The following is a 25,108-nucleotide window of genomic DNA, read 5'->3' as shown; positions in this document are numbered from 1 at the left end:
CCAAGAGCATTTTTCGGTGAAAACTTCCTCATTTTCGAAACTGGCGTTAGGAAAACTTTCAAAAAATGAGAAAATTCTTGTAAGGGCCATTATGCCTTGTATGGTGGATAAAACTACGCTAATCCACATGCTAACAACTCTGTAGTTAATATTTCTGGAAACCGAGATGCAACTAGCCTGTTCAGAACACGGAATTTCACGGTGAGCAAATCTTAGTAAATTACAAGTCTCTTGGGTAGAACACACTCCAAGAGCTTTTTGCTGTGAAATCTGCCGCATTTTCTAAACTGGCGTTTGGAAACCTCTGTGAAATCAGAGAAAATGCTTCTAAGTATCAATATGCCTTTTATTATGCTGAAAGTTCAGTAATCCACATGCAAACAAATTTGTAGTGAATATATGTCGAATCCGTTATCCATGTTGCGTGTTCGAAAGACGTAAATTCACAGCAATGGAATCTATGCAAATTACATGCCTAGTGGGTAGAAATTGGTCCAACAGTTTTTTCCTTAGAAAAATGCATAATTTTTAAAACTGCTATTAGGAAATTGCTGCGAACTCAGAGTTAATGTTTCTAGGTGCAAACATGCCTTGTGTGGTAGATGAAAGTTTGTAAAGCACATGCTTACACTCAAAAAAGAATGTTGTAGAATCTGTGATGCATGTAATGTATTCAGAACACGGAATGTCATGGTAAGTGAAACTCTGTAAATTACAAGTGTATTGGATAGAACTCACTCCAAGAGGATTTTCCTGTGAAAACTGTCTTATTTTTGAAACTGGCATTAAGGAATATCTGCAAATACTGAGCACATGATTCTAGCTGTATATATACATTGTATGGTAGATGAAAGTACATTAATCCACATGCTAACAACTCAGCACTTAATATTTGTCGAACTGCGGTGCATGTAGCATGTTCGGAGTACGGTATGTCACGGCGAGGAGATCTATGTAAATTACATGTCTACTGTGTAGAACACTCTACAAGAGAATTATCCTGCAAAATTCCCTGATATTCTAAACTGCAGATAGGAAAAAGCTGCAAAATCAGAATAATATTTTCAAGGTGTATATATGCATTTTATGTTGGATGAAAGTTCTGTAATTCACAGGCACACAACTGACTAATGAATGTTTGACAAATCCGTGATGAATGCAGTGTGTTCGGACCACGGAAAGTCACTTTGTGGGAAACAATTGAAATTGCAATTCTAATGGGTAGAACTCACATGCAGAGTTTTTTTCTGGGAAAACTTTATGATTTTCGAGACTGACGTTAGGAAAAATCTGTGAAATCAGGGTAAATACTTCTAGGTGTATTTATGCCTTGTATGGTGGATGAAAGTTCTGTAATCCACATACACACAACTGAGTAATGAATGATTGTCAAAACCGTGATGCATGTAGCGTGTTCAGAAAATGGAAAGTCACTTTGAGGTAAACTATTTAAATTACTATTCTACTGAGTAGAACTCGCATGAAGAGGTTTTTTCTGGGAAAACTTCATGATTATTTTAACTGAAGTTAGGAAAAAGCTGGGAAAGCAGAGTAAATATTTCTAGGTGTAAATATAGCTTGTATGGTGGTGGAAAGATCAGAAATCCACATGCTCACAACTCAGTAATGAATGATATCTTTATCCAAAATGCATGTAACGTGTTATGAACACGGAATGTCACGGTAAGTGAATCATTGTAAATTTCATGTCTATTGGATAGAACACGATCGAAGAGAATTTTTCTGTGAAAACTGCCTGTATTTTGCAAGTGGCATTAGGACAAATCTGCGAACACAGAGAAAAACGTCTAGGTGTAAATATACAGTGTTTGGTGGATGAAAGTTTGGTATTCCACATGTTGAGAGCTCATTAAAAAATGTTTGTCCAATCCGTGATCCATGTAGCGTGTTTGGAACACAGAATATCACGGTGATAGAAACTTTGTAAATTACATGTGTATTGGGTAGAAATCGTTTCAAAAGCATTATTCTGTGAAATCTGCCTCAGTTTCAAATCTGACATTAGGAAAAATCTTCAAAATCTGAGAAAATGCTTCTAAGTGTCAATATGACTTGTTTGGTGGATGAAAGTTTGGTAATAAACACGTTCACAACTCAATAAAGAATGTTTGTCGAATCAGTGATGCATGTAGCGTGTTCGGAACATGCAATGTCACGGTGAGTGAAAGCATTTAAATTACTTGTCCACTTGGTAGAACTTGCTCCAAAAGCATTTATCTCTGAAATCTGCCTCATTTTCAAAACTGGCATTAGGAAAAATTCGAATTTTGAGAAAATGCTTCTAAGTGCCAATATGACTATTATGGTGATGAAAGTTCAGAAATACACATGCTAAAAAATCTCTAGTTAATATTTTTCAAAACCGTGATGCATGCAGTTTTTTCAGAACACAGAATTTGACGATGAGCGAATCTATGTAAATTATATGTCTATTGGGTGGAACAAGTTCCGAGGGTATTTTTCTTTGAAAACTGCCTGATTTCAGAAACTGACTTTAGGAAAAATCTGCATATACTTTGTACATGTTTCCAGCTGTATATATACATTTATGGTAGATGAAAGTTCAGTAATCCACATGCTAACAACTCAGCAGTGAATATTTGTTGTACCTGCGGTGCAAGTAGCAAGTTTGAAGCACGGAATTTCACGGCGACGGACTCTATGTAAATTATATGTCTAATGTGTAAAACATGCTACAAGACATTTATCCAGCTATAGTTGCCTGATTTTCTAAACTGCCATTAGGAAAAAGCTGCGAACTCAGAATAATGTTTTCTAGGTTTATATATGCCTTATATGGTGGATGAAAATTCTGTAATCTACATGCACACAACTGAGTAACGAATGTTTGTCAAATCCATGATGAATTTAGCATGTTCGGACCATGGAAAGTCACTTTGTGGGAAACTATTGAAATTACAATTCTACTGGGTCGAACTCGCTTGCAGAGATTACTTCTGCAAAAACATCATGATTTTCAAAACAGACGGTAGGAAAAAGTAGTGAAATCAGAGTAAATATTTCTAGGTGTATATGTGTCTCATATGGTGGATGAAAGTTCTGTAATCCACATGCACACAACTGAGTAATTAACGTTTGTCAAATCCGGGATGCATGTAGCATGTTCAGAAAACGGAAAGTCGCTTTGAGGGAAACTTCTTAAATTACAATTCCTGTGGATAGAACTCGCTTGAAGAGGTTTTTTCCTGAGAAAACTTCATGATTTTAAAACCTGAAGTTAGGAAAAAGCTGTGAAAGCAGAATAAATGTTTCTAGGTGTAAATATGCCTTGTATGGTGGATTAAATTTCGGAAATCCACATGCTCTCTAATCAGTAATGAATGTTTTATAAATCCATTATGCATAGAGCGTGTTCTGAACAAGGAATGTCATGGTAGGTGAATCATTGTAAATTTCATGTCTGTCTGATAGAACACGCTCGAAGAGAATTTTTCTGTGAAAACTGTCTGTTTTTTGCAACTGGCATTCGGACAAATCTGCAAACACAGAGAAAAACTTCTAGGTGTAAATATGCCGTGTTTGTTGAATGAATGTTCGGTAATCAACACGATCCCAACTCATTAATCAATGTTTGTCGAATCCGTGATCTATGTAATGTGCTCGGAACACAGACTATCACGGTAATAGAAACCTTGCAATTTACACATGTATTAGGTAGAATTCGCTCCAAAAGCATTTACCTGCGAAATCTGCCTCATTTTCAAAACTGGCATAAGATAAACACTTTGAAATCTGAGAAAATGATTCTAAGTGTCAATATGAATTGTATGGTGGATGAAAGTTCAGTAATCCACATTCTAAAAAATTCTGTACTGAATATTTGTCGAAACAGTTATGCATGCAGCTTTCTCGGAACACAGAATTTGACGGTGAGCGAACCTATGTAAATTAAATATCTATTGTGTAGAACTCCCTCCAAGAGCATTTTTCGGTGAATACTGCCTCATTGTCGAAACTGGCGTTAGGAAAACATTCAAAAAATGAGAAAATGCTTGTAAGCGCCATTATGCCTTGTATGGTGGATAAAACTAAGGTAATCCACTTGCTAACAACTCTGTAGTTAATATTTGTGGAATCCGAGATGCATGTAGCATGTTCAGAACACGGAATTTCACGGTGAGTGAATATTTGTAAATTACAAGTCTCTTGGGTAGAACTCGTTCCAAGTGCTTTTTGCTGCGAAATCTGCCGCATTTTCTAAACTGGCGTTTGCAAACTTCTGTGAAATCAGAGAAAATGCTTCTAAGTATCAATATGAATTTTATTATGCTGAAAGTTCGGTAATCCACATGCAAACACATTTGTAGTGAATATATGTCGAATCCGTTATGCATGTAGTGTGTTCGAAAGACATAATTTCACAGCAATGGAATCTATGCAAATTACATGCCTAGTGGGTAGAAATCGCTCCAACAGTTTTTTCCTTAGAAAAATGCCTAATTTTCAAAACTGCTATTAGGAAATTGCTGCGAACCCAGAGTTAATATTTCTAGGTGCAAATATGTCTTCTGCGGTAGATGAAAGTTTGTAATGCACATGCTTACACTCAATATAGAATGTTGTAGAATCTGTGATGCATGTAATGTATTCAGAACACGGAATGTCATGGTAAGTGTAACTATGTAAATTACAAGTCTATTGGATAGAACTCACTCCAATAGGATTTTTCTGTGAAAAATGTCTTATTTTCGAACCTGGCTTTAGGAATATCTGCAAATACTGAGTACATGTTTCCAGCTGTATATATACATTTTATGGTAGTTGAAAGTACATTAATCCACATACTAACAACTCAGCACTTACAATTTGTCGAACTGCGGTGCATGTAGCATGTTCGTAGTACGGTAAGTCACGGCGAGGAGATCTATGTAAATTACATGTCTAGTGTGTAGAACACTCTACAAGAGAATTATCCTGCAAAGTTGCCTTATATACTAAAGTGCAGCTAGGAAAAAGCTGCAAAATCATTGTAATATATTCAATGTGTATATATGCATTATATGGTGGATGAAAGTTCTGTAATTCACAGGCACACAACTGACTAATGAATGTTTGTCAAATCCGTGGTGAATGCAGTGTGTTTAGACCACGGAAAGTCACTTTGTTGGAAACAATTGAAATTGCAATTCTAATGGGTAGAACTCACATGCAGAGATATTTTCTGGGAAAACTTTATGATTTTCGAGACTGACGTTAGGGAAAATCTGTGAAATTAGGGTAAATATTTCTAGGTGTATTTATGCCTTGTATGGTGGATGAAAGTGCTGTAATCCACATGCACACAACTGAGTAATGAATGTTTGTCAAATCCTTGATGCATGTAGCGTGTATAGAAAATGGAAAGTCACATTGAGGGAAACTATTTAAATTACAATTCTACTGGGTAGAACTAGCATGAAGAGGTTTTTTCTGCGAAAACTTCATGATTTTTGAAATTGAAGTTAGGAAAAAGCTTGGAAAGCAGAGTAAATATTTCTAGGTGTTAATATACCTTGTATGGTGGTGGAAAGTTCAGAAATCCACATGCTCACAACTCAGTAATGAATGATTTCTAAATCCAATATGCATGTAGCGTTTTATGAACACGGAATGTCATGGTAAGTGAAACATTGTAAATTTCATGTCTATTGGATAGAACACGATCGAAGAGTATTTTTCTGTGAAAACTGCCTGTATTTTGCAAGTGGCATTAGGACAAATCTGTGAACAGAGAGAAAAATATCTAGGTGTAAATATGCAGTGTTTGGTGGATGAAAGTTTGGTATTCCACATGTTCACAGCTCATTAAAAAATGTTTGTCCAATCCGTGATCCATGTAGCGTGTTGGGAACACAGAATATCACGGTGATCGAAACTTTGTAAATTACATCTGTATTCGGTAGAACTCGTTCCAAAAGCATTATTATGTGAAATCTGCCTCATTTTCAAATCTGATATTAGGAAAACACGTCAAAATCTGAGAAAATGCTTCTAACTGTCAATATGACTTGTAAGGTGGATGAAAGTTTGGTAATAAACACGTTCACAACTCAATAAATAATGTTTGTTGAATCAGTGATGCATGTAGCGTGTTCGGAACATGCAATGTCACGGTGAGTGAAAGCATTTAAATTACATGTCCACTTGGTAGAACTTGCTGCAAAAGCATTTTTCTGTGAAATCTGCCTCATTTTCCAAACTGGCATTAGGAAAAAATTCGAATTTTGATAAAATGCTTCTAAGTGCCAATATGACTTGTATGGTGATGAAAGTTCAGAAATACACATGCTAACAAACCTGTAGTGAATACTTTTTAAAACCGTGATGCATGCAGTTTTTTCAGAAGACACAATTTGACGATGAGCAAATCTATGTAAATTACATGTCTATTGTTTGGAACAAGTTCCAAGAGTATATATCTGTGAAAATAGCCTGATTTCAGAAACTGACGTTAGTAAAAATCTGCATAAACTTTCTACATGTTTCTAGCTGTATATACACATTTTATGGTAGATGAAAGTTCAGTAATCCACATGCTAACAACACAGCAGTGAATATTTGTCGAACCTGCGTTGCAAGTAGCAAGTTTGAAGCACGGAATTTCACGGCGAAGGACTCTATGTAAATTAAATGTCCAATGTTTAGAACATGCAACAAGAGATTTATCCAGCTATAGTTGCCAGATATTCAAAACTGCCATTAAGAAAAAGCTGTGAACTCAGAATAATGTTTTCTAGGTTTATATATGCCTTATATGGTGGATGAAAATTCTGTAATCCACAGGCACACAACTGAGTAATTAACGTTTGTCAAACCTGTGATGCATGTAGCATGTTCAGAAAACGAAAAGTCACTTTGAGGGAAACTGCTTAAATTACAGTTCCTATGGATAGAACTCGCTTGAAGAGGTTTATTCCTGAGAAAACTTCATGATTTTAAACCTGAAGTTAGGAAATAGCTGTGAAAGTAGAGTAAATATTTCTAGGTGTAAATATGCCTTGTATGGTGGATTAAATTTCGGAAATCCACATACTCTCTAACCTGTAATGAATGTTTCATAAATCCATTATACATATAGCGTGTTCTGAACAAGGAATGTCATGGTAAGTGAAACATTGTAAAATTCATTTCTGTTTGATAGAACACGCTCGAAGAGAATTTTTCTGTGAAAACTGCCTGTTTTTTCAACTGGCATTCGGACAAATCTGCAAACACAGAAAAAATTTTCTAGGTGTAAATATGCCGTGTTTGTTGGATGAATGTTCGGTAATCAACACGTTCCCAATTCATTAATTAATGTTTGTCGAATCCGTGATCCATGTAACGTGTTCGGAACACAGACTATCACGGTAATAGAAACCTTGCAATTTACACATGTATTAGGTAGAATTCACTCCAAAAGCATTTATCTGCGAAATCTGCTTCATTTTTAAAACTGGCATTAGATAAACACTTCGAAATCTGAGAAAAAGATTCTAAGTGTCAATATGAATTGTATGGTGGATGAAAGTTCAATAATCCACATTCTAAAAAATTTTGTAGTGAATACTTGTCGAAACTGTTATGCATGCAGCTTTCTCGGAACACAGAATTTGACGGTGAACGAACCTATGTAAATTAAATGTCTATTGTGTAGAACTCTCTCCAAGAGCATTTTTCGGTGAAAACTTCCTCATTTTCGAAACTGGCGTTAGGAAAACTTTCAAAAAATGAGAAAATGCTTGTAAGGGCCATTATGCCTTGTATGGTGGATAAAACTACGCTAATCCACATGCTAACAACTCTGTAGTTAATATTTCTGGAAACCGAGATGCAACTAGCCTGTTCAGAACACGGAATTTCACGGTGAGCAAATCTTAGTAAATTACAAGTCTCTTGGGTAGAACACACTCCAAGAGCTTTTTGCTGTGAAATCTGCCGCATTTTCTAAACTGGCGTTTGGAAACCTCTGTGAAATCAGAGAAAATGCTTCTAAGTATCAATATGCCTTTTATTATGCTGAAAGTTCAGTAATCCACATGCAAACAAATTTGTAGTGAATATATGTCGAATCCGTTATCCATGTTGCGTGTTCGAAAGACGTAAATTCACAGCAATGGAATCTATGCAAATTACATGCCTAGTGGCTAGAAATCGGTCCAACAGTTTTTTCCTTAGAAAAATGCATAATTTTTAAAACTGCTATTAGGAAATTGCTGCGAACTCAGAGTTAATGTTTCTAGGTGCAAACATGTCTTGTGTGGTAGATGAAAGTTTGTAAAGCACATGCTTACACTCAAAAAAGAATGTTGTAGAATCTGTGATGCATGTAATGTATTCAGAACACGGAATGTCATGGTAAGTGAAACTCTGTAAATTACAAGTGTATTGGATAGAACTCACTCCAAGAGGATTTTCCTGTGAAAACTGTCTTATTTTTGAAACTGGCATTAAGGAATATCTGCAAATACTGAGCACATGATTCTAGCTGTATATATACATTGTATGGTAGATGAAAGTACATTAATCCACATGCTAACAACTCAGCACTTAATATTTGTCGAACTGCGGTGCATGTAGCATGTTCGGAGTACGGTATGTCACGGCGAGGAGATCTATGTAAATTACATGTCTACTGTGTAGAACACTCTACAAGAGAATTATCCTGCAAAATTCCCTGATATTCTAAACTGCAGATAGGAAAAAGCTGCAAAATCAGAATAATATTTTCAAGGTGTATATATGCATTTTATGTTGGATGAAAGTTCTGTAATTCACAGGCACACAACTGACTAATGAATGTTTGACAAATCCGTGATGAATGCAGTGTGTTCGGACCACGGAAAGTCACTTTGTGGGAAACAATTGAAATTGCAATTCTAATGGGTAGAACTCACATGCAGAGTTTTTTTCTGGGAAAACTTTATGATTTTCGAGACTGACGTTAGGAAAAATCTGTGAAATCAGGGTAAATACTTCTAGGTGTATTTATGCCTTGTATGGTGGATGAAAGTTCTGTAATCCACATACACACAACTGAGTAATGAATGATTGTCAAAACCGTGATGCATGTAGCGTGTTCAGAAAATGGAAAGTCACTTTGAGGTAAACTATTTAAATTACTATTCTACTGAGTAGAACTCGCATGAAGAGGTTTTTTCTGGGAAAACTTCATGATTATTTTAACTGAAGTTAGGAAAAAGCTGGGAAAGCAGAGTAAATATTTCTAGGTGTAAATATAGCTTGTATGGTGGTGGAAAGATCAGAAATCCACATGCTCACAACTCAGTAATGAATGATATCTTTATCCAAAATGCATGTAACGTGTTATGAACACGGAATGTCACGGTAAGTGAATCATTGTAAATTTCATGTCTATTGGATAGAACACGATCGAAGAGAATTTTTCTGTGAAAACTGCCTGTATTTTGCAAGTGGCATTAGGACAAATCTGCGAACACAGAGAAAAACGTCTAGGTGTAAATATACAGTGTTTGGTGGATGAAAGTTTGGTATTCCACATGTTGAGAGCTCATTAAAAAATGTTTGTCCAATCCGTGATCCATGTAGCGTGTTTGGAACACAGAATATCACGGTGATAGAAACTTTGTAAATTACATGTGTATTGGGTAGAAATCGTTTCAAAAGCATTATTCTGTGAAATCTGCCTCAGTTTCAAATCTGACATTAGGAAAAATCTTCAAAATCTGAGAAAATGCTTCTAAGTGTCAATATGACTTGTTTGGTGGATGAAAGTTTGGTAATAAACACGTTCACAACTCAATAAAGAATGTTTGTCGAATCAGTGATGCATGTAGCGTGTTCGGAACATGCAATGTCACGGTGAGTGAAAGCATTTAAATTACTTGTCCACTTGGTAGAACTTGCTCCAAAAGCATTTATCTCTGAAATCTGCCTCATTTTCAAAACTGGCATTAGGAAAAATTCGAATTTTGAGAAAATGCTTCTAAGTGCCAATATGACTATTATGGTGATGAAAGTTCAGAAATACACATGCTAAAAAATCTCTAGTTAATATTTTTCAAAACCGTGATGCATGCAGTTTTTTCAGAACACAGAATTTGACGATGAGCGAATCTATGTAAATTATATGTCTATTGGGTGGAACAAGTTCCGAGGGTATTTTTCTTTGAAAACTGCCTGATTTCAGAAACTGACTTTAGGAAAAATCTGCATATACTTTGTACATGTTTCCAGCTGTATATATACATTTATGGTAGATGAAAGTTCAGTAATCCACATGCTAACAACTCAGCAGTGAATATTTGTTGTACCTGCGGTGCAAGTAGCAAGTTTGAAGCACGGAATTTCACGGCGACGGACTCTATGTAAATTATATGTCTAATGTGTAAAACATGCTACAAGACATTTATCCAGCTATAGTTGCCTGATTTTCTAAACTGCCATTAGGAAAAAGCTGCGAACTCAGAATAATGTTTTCTAGGTTTATATATGCCTTATATGGTGGATGAAAATTCTGTAATCTACATGCACACAACTGAGTAACGAATGTTTGTCAAATCCATGATGAATTTAGCATGTTCGGACCATGGAAAGTCACTTTGTGGGAAACTATTGAAATTACAATTCTACTGGGTCGAACTCGCTTGCAGAGATTACTTCTGCAAAAACATCATGATTTTCAAAACAGACGGTAGGAAAAAGTAGTGAAATCAGAGTAAATATTTCTAGGTGTATATGTGTCTCATATGGTGGATGAAAGTTCTGTAATCCACATGCACACAACTGAGTAATTAACGTTTGTCAAATCCGGGATGCATGTAGCATGTTCAGAAAACGGAAAGTCGCTTTGAGGGAAACTTCTTAAATTACAATTCCTGTGGATAGAACTCGCTTGAAGAGGTTTTTTCCTGAGAAAACTTCATGATTTTAAAACCTGAAGTTAGGAAAAAGCTGTGAAAGCAGAATAAATGTTTCTAGGTGTAAATATGCCTTGTATGGTGGATTAAATTTCGGAAATCCACATGCTCTCTAATCAGTAATGAATGTTTTATAAATCCATTATGCATAGAGCGTGTTCTGAACAAGGAATGTCATGGTAGGTGAATCATTGTAAATTTCATGTCTGTCTGATAGAACACGCTCGAAGAGAATTTTTCTGTGAAAACTGTCTGTTTTTTGCAACTGGCATTCGGACAAATCTGCAAACACAGAGAAAAACTTCTAGGTGTAAATATGCCGTGTTTGTTGAATGAATGTTCGGTAATCAACACGATCCCAACTCATTAATCAATGTTTGTCGAATCCGTGATCTATGTAATGTGCTCGGAACACAGACTATCACGGTAATAGAAACCTTGCAATTTACACATGTATTAGGTAGAATTCGCTCCAAAAGCATTTACCTGCGAAATCTGCCTCATTTTCAAAACTGGCATAAGATAAACACTTCAAAATCTTAGAAAATGATTCTAAGTGTCAATATGAATTGTATGGTGGATGAAAGTTCAGTAATCCACATTCTAAAAAATTCTGTACTGAATATTTGTCGAAACAGTTATGCATGCAGCTTTCTCGGAACACAGAATTTGACGGTGAGCGAACCTATGTAAATTAAATATCTATTGTGTAGAACTCCCTCCAAGAGCATTTTTCGGTGAATACTGCCTCATTGTCGAAACTGGCGTTAGGAAAACATTCAAAAAATGAGAAAATGCTTGTAAGCGCCATTATGCCTTGTATGGTGGATAAAACTAAGGTAATCCACTTGCTAACAACTCTGTAGTTAATATTTGTGGAATCCGAGATGCATGTAGCATGTTCAGAACACGGAATTTCACGGTGAGCGAATATTTGTAAATTACAAGTCTCTTGGGTAGAACTCGTTCCAAGTGCTTTTTGCTGCGAAATCTGCCGCATTTTCTAAACTGGCGTTTGCAAACTTCTGTGAAATCAGAGAAAATGCTTCTAAGTATCAATATGAATTTTATTATGCTGAAAGTTCGGTAATCCACATGCAAACACATTTGTAGTGAATATATGTCGAATCCGTTATGCATGTAGTGTGTTCGAAAGACATAATTTCACAGCAATGGAATCTATGCAAATTACATGCCTAGTGGGTAGAAATCACTCCAACAGTTTTTTCCTTAGAAAAATGCCTAATTTTCAAAACTGCTATTAGGAAATTGCTGCGAACCCAGAGTTAATATTTCTAGGTGCAAATATGTCTTCTGCGGTAGATGAAAGTTTGTAATGCACATGCTTACACTCAATATAGAATGTTGTAGAATCTGTGATGCATGTAATGTATTCAGAACACGGAATGTCATGGTAAGTGTAACTATGTAAATTACAAGTCTATTGGATAGAACTCACTCCAATAGGATTTTTCTGTGAAAAATGTCTTATTTTCGAACCTGGCTTTAGGAATATCTGCAAATACTGAGTACATGTTTCCAGCTGTATATATACATTTTATGGTAGTTGAAAGTACATTAATCCACATACTAACAACTCAGCACTTACAATTTGTCGAACTGCGGTGCATGTAGCATGTTCGTAGTACGGTAAGTCACGGCGAGGAGATCTATGTAAATTACATGTCTAGTGTGTAGAACACTCTACAAGAGAATTATCCTGCAAAGTTGCCTTATATACTAAAGTGCAGCTAGGAAAAAGCTGCAAAATCATTGTAATATATTCAATGTGTATATATGCATTATATGGTGGATGAAAGTTCTGTAATTCACAGGCACACAACTGACTAATGAATGTTTGTCAAATCCGTGGTGAATGCAGTGTGTTTAGACCACGGAAAGTCACTTTGTTGGAAACAATTGAAATTGCAATTCTAATGGGTAGAACTCACATGCAGAGATATTTTCTGGGAAAACTTTATGATTTTCGAGACTGACGTTAGGGAAAATCTGTGAAATTAGGGTAAATATTTCTAGGTGTATTTATGCCTTGTATGGTGGATGAAAGTGCTGTAATCCACATGCACACAACTGAGTAATGAATGATTGTCAAAACCGTGATGCATGTAGCGTGTTCAGAAAATGGAAAGTCACTTTGAGGTAAACTATTTAAATTACTATTCTACTGAGTAGAACTCGCATGAAGAGGTTTTTTCTGGGAAAACTTCATGATTATTTTAACTGAAGTTAGGAAAAAGCTGGGAAAGCAGAGTAAATATTTCTAGGTGTAAATATAGCTTGTATGGTGGTGGAAAGATCAGAAATCCACATGCTCACAACTCAGTAATGAATGATATCTTAATCCAAAATGCATGTAACGTGTTATGAACACGGAATGTCACGGTAAGTGAATCATTGTAAATTTCATGTCTATTGGATAGAACACGATCGAAGAGAATTTTTCTGTGAAAACTGCCTGTATTTTGCAAGTGGCATTAGGACAAATCTGCGAACACAGAGAAAAACTTCTAGGTGTAAATATACAGTGTTTGGTGGATGAAAGTTTGGTATTCCACATGTTGAGAGCTCATTAAAAAATGTTTGTCCAATCCGTGATCCATGTAGCGTGTTTGGAACACAGAATATCACGGTGATAGAAACTTTGTAAATTACATGTGTATTGGGTAGAAATCGTTCCAAAAGCATTATTCTGTGAAATCTGCCTCAGTTTCAAATCTGACATTAGGAAAAATCTTCAAAATCTGAGAAAATGCTTCTAAGTGTCAATATGACTTGTTTGGTGGATGAAAGTTTGGTAATAAACACGTTCACAACTCAATAAAGAATGTTTGTCGAATCAGTGATGCATGTAGCGTGTTCGGAACATGCAATGTCACGGTGAGTGAAAGCATTTAAATTACTTGTCCACTTGGTAGAACTTGCTCCAAAAGCATTTATCTCTGAAATCTGCCTCATTTTCAAAACTGGCATTAGGAAAAATTCGAATTTTGAGAAAATGCTTCTAAGTGCCAATATGACTATTATGGTGATGAAAGTTCAGAAATACACATGCTAAAAAATCTCTAGTTAATATTTTTCAAAACCGTGATGCATGCAGTTTTTTCAGAACACAGAATTTGACGATGAGCGAATCTATGTAAATTATATGTCTATTGGGTGGAACAAGTTCCGAGGGTATTTTTCTTTGAAAACTGCCTGATTTCAGAAACTGACTTTAGGAAAAATCTGCATATACTTTGTACATGTTTCCAGCTGTATATATACATTTATGGTAGATGAAAGTTCAGTAATCCACATGCTAACAACTCAGCAGTGAATATTTGTTGTACCTGCGGTGCAAGTAGCAAGTTTGAAGCACGGAATTTCACGGCGACGGACTCTATGTAAATTATATGTCTAATGTGTAAAACATGCTACAAGACATTTATCCAGCTATAGTTGCCTGATTTTCTAAACTGCCATTAGGAAAAAGCTGCGAACTCAGAATAATGTTTTCTAGGTTTATATATGCCTTATATGGTGGATGAAAATTCTGTAATCTACATGCACACAACTGAGTAACGAATGTTTGTCAAATCCATGATGAATTTAGCATGTTCGGACCATGGAAAGTCACTTTGTGGGAAACTATTGAAATTACAATTCTACTGGGTCGAACTCGCTTGCAGAGATTACTTCTGCAAAAACATCATGATTTTCAAAACAGACGGTAGGAAAAAGTAGTGAAATCAGAGTAAATATTTCTAGGTGTATATGTGTCTCATATGGTGGATGAAAGTTCTGTAATCCACATGCACACAACTGAGTAATTAACGTTTGTCAAATCCGGGATGCATGTAGCATGTTCAGAAAACGGAAAGTCGCTTTGAGGGAAACTTCTTAAATTACAATTCCTGTGGATAGAACTCGCTTGAAGAGGTTTTTTCCTGAGAAAACTTCATGATTTTAAAACCTGAAGTTAGGAAAAAGCTGTGAAAGCAGAATAAATGTTTCTAGGTGTAAATATGCCTTGTATGGTGGATTAAATTTCGGAAATCCACATGCTCTCTAATCAGTAATGAATGTTTTATAAATCCATTATGCATAGAGCGTGTTCTGAACAAGGAATGTCATGGTAGGTGAATCATTGTAAATTTCATGTCTGTCTGATAGAACACGCTCGAAGAGAATTTTTCTGTGAAAACTGTCTGTTTTTTGCAACTGGCATTCGGACAAATCTGCAAACACAGAGAAAATTTTCTAGGTGTAAATATGCCGTGTTTGTTGGATGAATGTTCGGTAATCAACACGTTCCCAATTCATTAATCAATGTTTGTCGAATCCGTGATCCATGTAACGTGTTCGGAACACAGACTATCACGGTAATAGAAGCCTTGCAATTTACACATGTATTAGGTAGAATTCGCTCCAAAAGCATTTATCTGCGAAATCTGCTTCATTTTTAAAACTGGCATTAGATAAACACTTCGAAATCTGAGAAAAAGATTCTAAGTGTCAATATGAATTGTATGGTGGATGAGTTCAATAATCCACATTCTAAAAAATTTTGTAGTGAATACTTGTCGAAACTGTTATGCATGCAGCTTTCTCGGAACACAGAATTTGACGGTGAGTGTACCTATGTAAATTAAATGTCTATTGTGTACAACTCTCTCCAAGAGCATTTTTCCGTGAAAACTGCCTCATTTTCGAAAGTGGTGTTAGGAAACCTTTCAAAAAAATTTGAAAATTCTTGTAAGCGCCATTATGCTTTGTATGGTGGATAAAACTACGGTAATCCACATGCAAACAACTCTGTAGTTAATATTTGTGGAATCCGAGATGCATGTAGCATGTTCAGAACACGTAATTTCACGGTGAGCAAAACTATGTAAATTACATATCTCAGTTAGACTTTGCTTCGAAAGCTTTTTCTGCGAAATCTGCCGCATTTTCTAAACTGGCGTTTGGAAACCTCTGTGAAATCAGAGAAAATGCTTCTAAGTATCAATATGCCTTTTATTATGCTGAAAGTTCGGTAATCCTCTTGCAAACACATTTGTAGTGAATATATGTCGAATCCGTTATGCATGTAACTTGTTCGAAACACGTAATTTCACAGCAATGGAATCTATGTAAATTACATGCCTAGTGGGTAGAAATCGCTCCAAAATGTTATTCCTTAGAAAAATGCCTAATTATCAAAACTGCTATTAGGAAATTGCTGCGAACTCAGAGTTAATATTTCTAGGTGCAAATATGTCTTGTGTGGTGGATGAAAGTTTGTAATGCACATGCTTACACTCAATAAGGAATGTTGTAGAATCTGTGATGCATGTAATGTATTCGGAACATGGAATGTCTTGGTAACTGAAACTATGTAAATTACAAGTGTATTGGATAGATCTCACTCCAAGAGTATTTTTCTGTGAAAACGGTCTTATTTTCAAAACTGGCATTAAGAAATATCTGCAAATACTGAGTACATGCTTCTAGCTGTATATATACATTGTATGGTAGATGAAAGTACATTAATCCACATGCTAACCATTCAGCACTTTATATTTGTCGAGCTGTGGTGAATGAAGCATGTTCGGAGCACGGTATGTCACGGCGAGAGGATCTATGTAAATTACATGTCTATTGTTTAGAACACTCTACAAGAGAATTATCCTGCAAAAGTTGCCTTATATTCTAAACTGCATTTAGGAAAAAGCTGCAAATTCAGAATAATAATTTCAAGGTTAATATATGCATTATATGGTGGATGAAAGTTCTATAAATCACAGGCACACAACTGAGTAATGAATGTTTGTCAAATCTGTGATGAATTTAACATGTTCACACCACGGAAAGTCCCTTTGATGGAAACAATTGAAATTGCAATTCTAAGGGATAGATGTCACATGAAGAGATTGTTTCTGGGAAATATTTATAATTTTCGAGACTGATGTTAGGAAAAATCTGTGAAATCAGAGTAAATATTTCTAGGTTTATTTATGCCTTGTAAGGTGGATGAAAGTTCTGTAATCCACATGCACACAACTGAGTAATGAATGTTTGTCAAATCCGTGATGCATGTAGCGTGTTCAGAAAATGGAAAGTCACTTTGAGGGAAACTATTTAAATTACAATTCTATTGACTAGACCTCGCATGAAGAGGTTTTTTCTGCGAAAATTTCATGATTTTTGAAACTGAAGTTAGGAAAAAGCTGGGAAAACAGAGTAAATATTTCTAGGTGTAAATATACCTTGTATGGTGGTTGATAGATCAGAAATCCACATGCTCACAACTAAGTAATGAATGATTTCTAAATCCAATATGCATGTAGCGTGTTAGGAACACGGAATATCATGGTAAGTGAAACACTGTAAATTTCATGTCTATTGGATAGAACACGATCAAAGTGAATTTTTCTGTGAAAACTGCCTGTATTTTGCAAGTGGCATTAGGACAAACATGCAAAAGAGGAGAAACATTTCTAGGTGTAAATATGCCGTGTTTGGTGGATGAAACTTTGGTAATCCACATGTTCACAACTCATTAAAAAGTGTTTTTCGAATCCGTGATGCACGTATCATATTCAGAACACAGAATATCATGGTGAAAGAAACTTTGTAAATTACATATTTATTGGGTAGAACTCACTCCAAAAGTATTTTTCTGTGAAATCTGCCTCATTTTCAAAACTGGCATAAGGAAAAGAGTTTGAAATCTGAGAAAATGTTTCTAAGTGCAATATGAATTTAATGGTTGATGAAAACTCAGTAATCCACATGCTAAGAAGTCTGTTGTGAATTTTTGCCGATTCTGTGATGCATGCAAATTTCTCAGAACACGGAATTTCACGGTGAGCAAATCTTTGTAAATTACATGTCTCTTGGGTAGAACTCGCTCCAAGAGCTTTTTGCTCCGAAATCTGCCGCATTTTCTAAACTGGAGTTTGGAAAACTCTGTGAAATCAGAGAAAATGCTTCTAAGTATCAATATACCTTTTATTATGCTGAAAGTTCGGTAATCCTCATGCAAACACATTTGTAGTGAATATGTGTCAAATTCGTTATGCATGTAGTGTGTTCGAAAGACGTAATTTCACAGTAATGGAATCTATGTAAATTACATGTCTAGTGGGTAGAAATCGCTCCAAATTTATTTTTTTAGAAAAATGCCTAATTTTCAAAACTGTTATTAGGAAATTGATGTGAACACAGAGTTAAAATTTCTATGTGCAAATATGTCTTGTGTGGTTAATGAAAGTTTGTAATGCACATGCTCGTAACACAGTAATGAATGCTTTCTGAATCTGTGATGCACGTAGCATGTTCAGATCATGGAATGTCACAGTGAGGGTAAAAATGTAAATTACATGTCTATTGTGTAGTACTCGCTCCAAGAGCATTTTTCTGTGAAAACTGCATGATTTAGGAACTGACGTAAGGAGAAATCTACTAAATAAGAATAAATGTTTCTATGTATAAATACACATTGTATGGTGGATGAAAGTTCGGTAATACACACGTTCACCACTCAATAAAGAATGTTTGTCGAATCAGTGATGCATGTAGCGTGTTCGGAACATACAATGTCACGTTGAGTGAAAGCATTTAAATTACATGTCCACTTGGTAGAACTTGCTCCAAAAGCATTTTTCTGTGAAATCTGTCTCATTTTTCAAACTGGCATTAGGAAAAAATTCGAATTTTGAGAAAATGCTTCTAAGCGTCAATATGAGTTGTATGGTAATGAAAGTTAAGAAATAAACATGCTAACAAATCTGTAGTGAATAATTTTCGAAACCGTGATGCATGCAGTTTTTTCAGAACACAGAATTTGACGATGAGCGAATCTATGTAAATTACATGTCTATTGGGTGGAACAAGTTCCAAGAGTATATTTCTTTGAATATTGCCTGATTTCAGAAACTGACTTTAGGAAATAACTGCATATACTTTGTACATGTTTCTAGGTGTATATATACATTTTATGGTAGATGAAAGTTCAGTAATCCACATGCTAACAACTCAGCAGTGAATATTTATCGAACCTGCAGTGCAAGTAGCAAGTTTGAAGCACGGAATTTCATGGCGAGGGACCCTATTTAAATTTTATGTCCAATGTGTAGAATAAGCTACAAGAAATTTATCCTGCTATAGTTGCTAGATTTTCTAAACTGCCATTAGGAAAAAGCTGCGAACTCAGAATAATGTTTTCTAGGTTTATATATGCCTTATAAGTTGGATGAAAATTATGTAATCTACATGCACACAACTGAGTAACGAATGTTTGTCAAATCCGTGATGAATTTAGCATGTTCGGACCATGGAAAGTCACTTTGTGGGAAACTATTGAAATTAATATTCTACTGGGTCGAACTCGCTTGCAGAGATTACTTCTGAAAATACATCATGATTTTCAAAAGAGATGGTAGGAAAAGTAGTGAAATCAGAGTAAATATTTCTAGGAGTATATATGTCTTATAAGGTGGATGAAAGTACTGTAATCCACAGGCACACAACTGAGTAATTAACGTTTGTCAAAACCGTGATGCATGTAGAATGTTCAGAAAACGGAAAGTCGCTTTGAGGGAAACTGCTTAAATTACAATTCCTCTGGATAGAACTCGCTTGAAGAGGTTTTTTCCTGAGAAAACTTCATGATTTTAAAACCTGAAGTTAGGAAAAAGCTGTGAAAGCAGAGTAAATATTTCTAAGTGTAAATATGCCTTGTATGGTGGATTAAATTTCGGAAATCCACATGCTCTCTAAACAGTAATGAATGTTTTATAAATCCATTATGCATATAGCGTGTTCTGAACAAGGAATGTCATGGTAATTGAAACATTGTAAATTTCATGTCTGTCTGATAGAACATGCTCGAAGAGAATTTTTCTGTGAAAACTGCCTGTTTTTTGCAACTGGCATTCGGACAAATCTGCAAACACAGAGAAAAATTTCTAGGTGTAAATATGCCGTGTTTGTTGGATGAATGTTCGGTAATCAACACGTTCCCAACTCATTAATCAATGTTTGTCGAATCCGTGATCCATGTAATGTGTTCGGAACACAGACTATCACGGTAATAGAAACCTTGCAAATTACACATGTATTAGGTAGAACTCGCTCCAAAAACATTTATCTGCGAAATCTGCCTCATTTTCAAAACTGGCATTAGAAAAACACTTCGAAATCTGAGAAAATGATTCTAAGTGTCAATATGAATTGCATGGTGGAAGAAAGTTCAGTAATCCACATGCTAAAAAATTCTGTAGAGAATATATGTCGAAACTGTTATGCATGCAGCTTTCTCGGAACACAGAATTTGACGGTGAGCGAACCTATGTAAATTAAATGTCTATTGTGTAGAACTCTCTCCAAGAGCATTTTTCCGTGAAAACTGCCTCATTTTCGAAACTGGCGTTAGGAAAAACTTTCAAAAAATTAGAAAATGCTTGTAAGCGCCATTATGCCTTGTATGGTGGATAAAACTACCGTAATCCATATGCTAACAACTCTGTAGTTAATATTTGTGGAATCCGAGATGCATGTAGCGTGTTCAGAACACAGAATTTCACGGTGAGCAAATCTTAGTAAATTACAAGTCTCTTGGTTAGAACTCGCTCCAAGTCTTTTTGCTGCGAAATCAGCCGCAATTTCAACCCTGGCATTTTGAAACCTCTGTGAAATCAGTGAAAATGCTTCTAAGTATCAATATGCCTTTTATTATGCTGAAAGTTCGGTAATCCACATGCAAACACATTTGTAGTGAATATGTGTCGAATCGGTTATGCATGTTGCGTGTTCGTAAGACGTAATTTCACAGCAATGGAATCTATGTAAGTTAAATGCCTAGTGGGTAGAAATCGCTCCAACAGTTTTTTCCTTAGAAAAATGCCTAATTTTCAAAACTGCTATTAGGAAATTGCTGCGAACTTAGAGATAATGTTTCTAGGTGCAAATATGACTTGTGTGGTAGATGAAAGTTTGTAATGCACATGCTTACACTCAATAAAGAATGTTGTAGAATCAGTGATGCATGTAAATTATTCAGAACACGGAATGTCATGGTAAGTGAAACTATGTAATTTACAAGTGTATTTTAATAGAACTCACTCCAAGAGGAATTTTCTGTGAAAACTGTCTTATTTTCGAAACTGGCATTAAGAAATATCTGCAAATACTGAGTACATGCTTCTAGCTGTATATATACATTGTATGTTAGATGAAAGTACATTAATCCACATGCTAACAACTCAGCACTTAATATTTTTCGAACTGCTGTGCATGTACAATGTTCGTAATACTGTATGTCACGGCGAGGAGATCTACATAAATTACATGTCTACAGTTTAGAACACTCTACAAGAGAATTATCCTGCAATGATGCCTTATATTCTAAACTGCAGTTAGGAAAAAGCTTCAAAATTAGAATAATATATTCAAGGTGTATATATGCATTATATGGAGGATGAAAGTTCTGTAAATCACAGGCACACAACTGACTAATGAATGTTTGTCAAATCCGTGATGAATGCAGTGAGTTCGGACCACGGAAAGTCACTTTGTGGGAAACAATTGAAATTGCAATTCTAATGGGTAGAACCCATATGCAGAGATTTTTTCTGGGAAGACTTTATGATTTTCGAGACTGATGTTAGGAAAAATCTGTGAAATCAGGGTAAATATTTCTAGGTGTATTTATGACTTGTATGGTGGATGAAAGTTCTGTAAACCACATGCACACAACTGAGTAATGAATGTTTGTCAAATCCGTGATGCATGTAGCGTGTTCAGAAAATGGAAAGTAACTTTCAGGGAAACTATTTAAATTATAATTCTACTGAGTAGAACTCGCATGAAGAGATTTTTTTCTGCGAAAACTTCATGATTTTTGAAACTGAATATATGAAAAAGCTGGGAAAGCATAGTAAATGTTTCTAGGTGTAAATATACCTTGTATGGTGGTGGAAAGTTCAGAAATCCACATGCTCACAACTCAGTTATGAGTAATTTCTAAATCCAATATGCATGTAGCGGGTTATGAACACGGAATGTCATGGTAAGTGAAACATTGTAAATTTCATGTCTATTGGATAGAACAAGATCGAAGAGTATTTTTCTGTGAAAACTGCCTGTATTTTGCAAGTGGCATTAGGACAAATCTGAGAACACAGAGAAAAATGACTAGGTGTAAATATGCAGTGTTTGAAGGATGAAAGTTTGGTATTCCACATGTTCACAGCTCATTAAAAATGTATGTCCAATCCGTGATCCATGTAGCGTGTTTGGAACACAGAATATCACGGAGATAGAAACTTTGTAAATTACATGTGTATTGGGTAGAACTCGTTCCAAAGCATTATTCTGTGAAATCTGCCTCATTTTCAAATCTGACATTAGGAAAACACTTCAAAATCTGAGAAAATGCTTCTTAGTGTCAATATGACTTGTATGGTGGATGAAAGTTTGGTAATAAACACGTTCACCACTCAATAAAGAATGTTTGTCGAATCAGTGATGCATGTAGCGTGCTCGGATCATGCAATGTCATGGTGAGTGAAAGCATTTAAATTACTTGTCCACTTGGTAGAACTTGCTACAAAAGCATTTCTCTGTGAAATCTGCCTCATTTTGAAAACTGGCATTAGGAAAAATTCGAATTTTGAGAAAATGCTTCTAACTGCCAATATGACTTGTATGTTGATGAAAATTCAGAAATACACATGCTAACAAATCTGTAGTGAATATTTTTCAAAACCGTGATGCATGCAGTTTTTTCATAACACAGAATTTGAGGATGAGCGAATCTATGTAAATTACATGTCTATTGGGTGGGACAAGTTCCAAGAGTATATTTCTTTGAAAACTGCCTGATTTCAGAAACTGACGTTAGGAAAAGTCTGCATATACTTTGTACATGTTTCTAGCTGTATATATACATATTATGGTAGATGAAAGTTCAGTAATCCACATGCTAACTACTCAGCAGTGAATATTTATCGAACCTGCGGTGCAAGTAGCAAGTTTGAAGCACGGAATTTCACGGCGAGGGACCCTATTTAAATTATATGTCCAATGTATAGAATAAGCTACAAGAAATTTATCCAGCTATAGTTGCTAGATTTTCTAAACTGCCATTAGGAAAAAGCTGCGAACTCAGAATAATGTTTTCTAGGTTTATATATGCCTTATATGTTGGATGAAAATTCTGTAATCTACATGCACACAACTGAGTAACGAATGTTTGTCAAATCCGTGATGAATTTAGCATGTTCGGACCATGGAAAGTCACTTTGTGGGAAACTATTGAAATTAATATTCTACTGGGTCGAACTCGCTTGCAGAGATTTCTTCTGAAAATACAGCATGATTTTCAAAATAGATGGTAGGAAAAGTAGTGAAATCAGAGTAAATATTTCTAGGAGTATATATGTCTTATAAGGTGGAAGAAAGTACTGTAATCCACAGGCACACAACTGAGTAATTAACGTTTGTCAAAACCGTGATGCATGTAGAATGTTCAGAAAACGGAAAGTCGCTTTGAGGGAAACTGCTTAAATTACAATTCCTCTGGATAGAACTCGCTTGAAGAGGTTTTTTCCTGAGAAAACTTCGTGATTTTAAAACCTGAAGTTAGGAAAAAGCTGTGAAAGCAGAGTAAATATTTCTAGGTGTAAATATGCCTTGTATGGTGGATTAAATTTCGGAAATCCACATGCTCTCTAATCAGTAATGAATGTTTTATAAATCCATTATGCATAGAGCGTGTTCTGAAAAAGGAATGTCATGGTAATTGAAACATTGTAAATTTCATGTCTGTCTGATAGAACACGCTCGAAGAGAATTTTTCTGTGAAAACTGCCTGTTTTTTGCAACTGGCATTCGGACAAATCTGCAAACACAGAGAAAAATTTCTAGGTGTAAATATGCTGTGTTTGTTGGATGAATGTTCGGTAATCAACACGTTCCCAACTCATTAATCAATGTTTGTCGAATCCGTGATCCATGTAATGTGTTCGGAACACAGACTATCACGGTAATAGAAACCTTGCAAATTACACATGTATTAGGTAGAACTCGCTCCAAAAACATTTATCTGCGAAATCTGCCTCAGTTTCAAAACTGGCATTAGAAAAACACTTCGAAATCTAAAAAAATGATTCTAAGTGTCAATATGAATTGTATGGTGGATGAAAGTTCAGTAATCCACATGCTAAAAAATTCTGTAGAGAATATATGTCGAAACTGTTATGCATGCAGCTTTCTCGGAACACAGAATTTGACGGTGAGCGAACCTATGTAAATTAAATGTCTATTGTGTAGAACTCTCTCCAAGAGCATTTTTCGGTGAATACTGCCTCATTTTCAAAACTGGCATTAGGAAAAACTTTCAAAAAATGAGAAAATGCTTGTAAGCGCATTATGCCTTGTATGGTGGATAAAACTACCGTAATCCATATGCTAACAACTCTGAAGTTAATATTTGTGGAATCCGAGATGCATGTAGCGTGTTCAGAACACAGAATTTCACGGTGAGCGAATCTTTGTAAATTACAAGTTTCATGGGTAGAACTCGCTCCAAGAGTTTTTGCTGCGAAATCTGCCGCAATTTCAACCCTGGCATTTGGAAACCTCTGTGAAATCAGTGAAAATGCTTCTAAGTATCAATATGCCTTTTATTATGCTGAAAGTTCGGTAATCCACATGCAAACACATTTGTAGTGAATATGTGTCGAATCGGTTATGCATGTTGCGTGTTCGTAAGACGTAATTTCACAGCAATGGAATCTATGTAAGTTAAATGCCTAGTGGGTAGAAATCGCTCCAACAGTTTTTTCCTTAGAAAAATGCCTAATTTTCAAAACTGCTATTAGGAAATTGCTGCGAACTTAGAGTTAATGTTTCTAGTTGCAAATATGACTTGTTTGGTAGATGAAAGTTTGTAATGCACATGCTTACACTCAATAAAGAATGTTGTATAATCTGTGATGCATGTAATTTATTCAGAACTCGGAATGTCATGGTAAGTGAAACTATGTAAATTACAAGTGTATTGGATAGAACTCACTCCAAGAGTATTTTTCTGTGAAAACTGTCTTATTTTCGAAACTGGCTTTAAGAAATATCTGCAAATACTGAGTACATGCTTCTAGCTGTATATATACATTGTATGGTAGATGAAACTACATTAATCCACATGCTAACAACTC

This window comes from Camelus bactrianus, chromosome 2 (assembly GCF_048773025.1).
Source record: "Camelus bactrianus isolate YW-2024 breed Bactrian camel chromosome 2, ASM4877302v1, whole genome shotgun sequence".
NCBI classification, from domain to species: Eukaryota; Metazoa; Chordata; class Mammalia; order Artiodactyla; family Camelidae; genus Camelus; species Camelus bactrianus.
The sequence above is the reverse complement of the archived record's forward strand: the minus strand, read 5'-3'. Positions refer to the sequence as shown.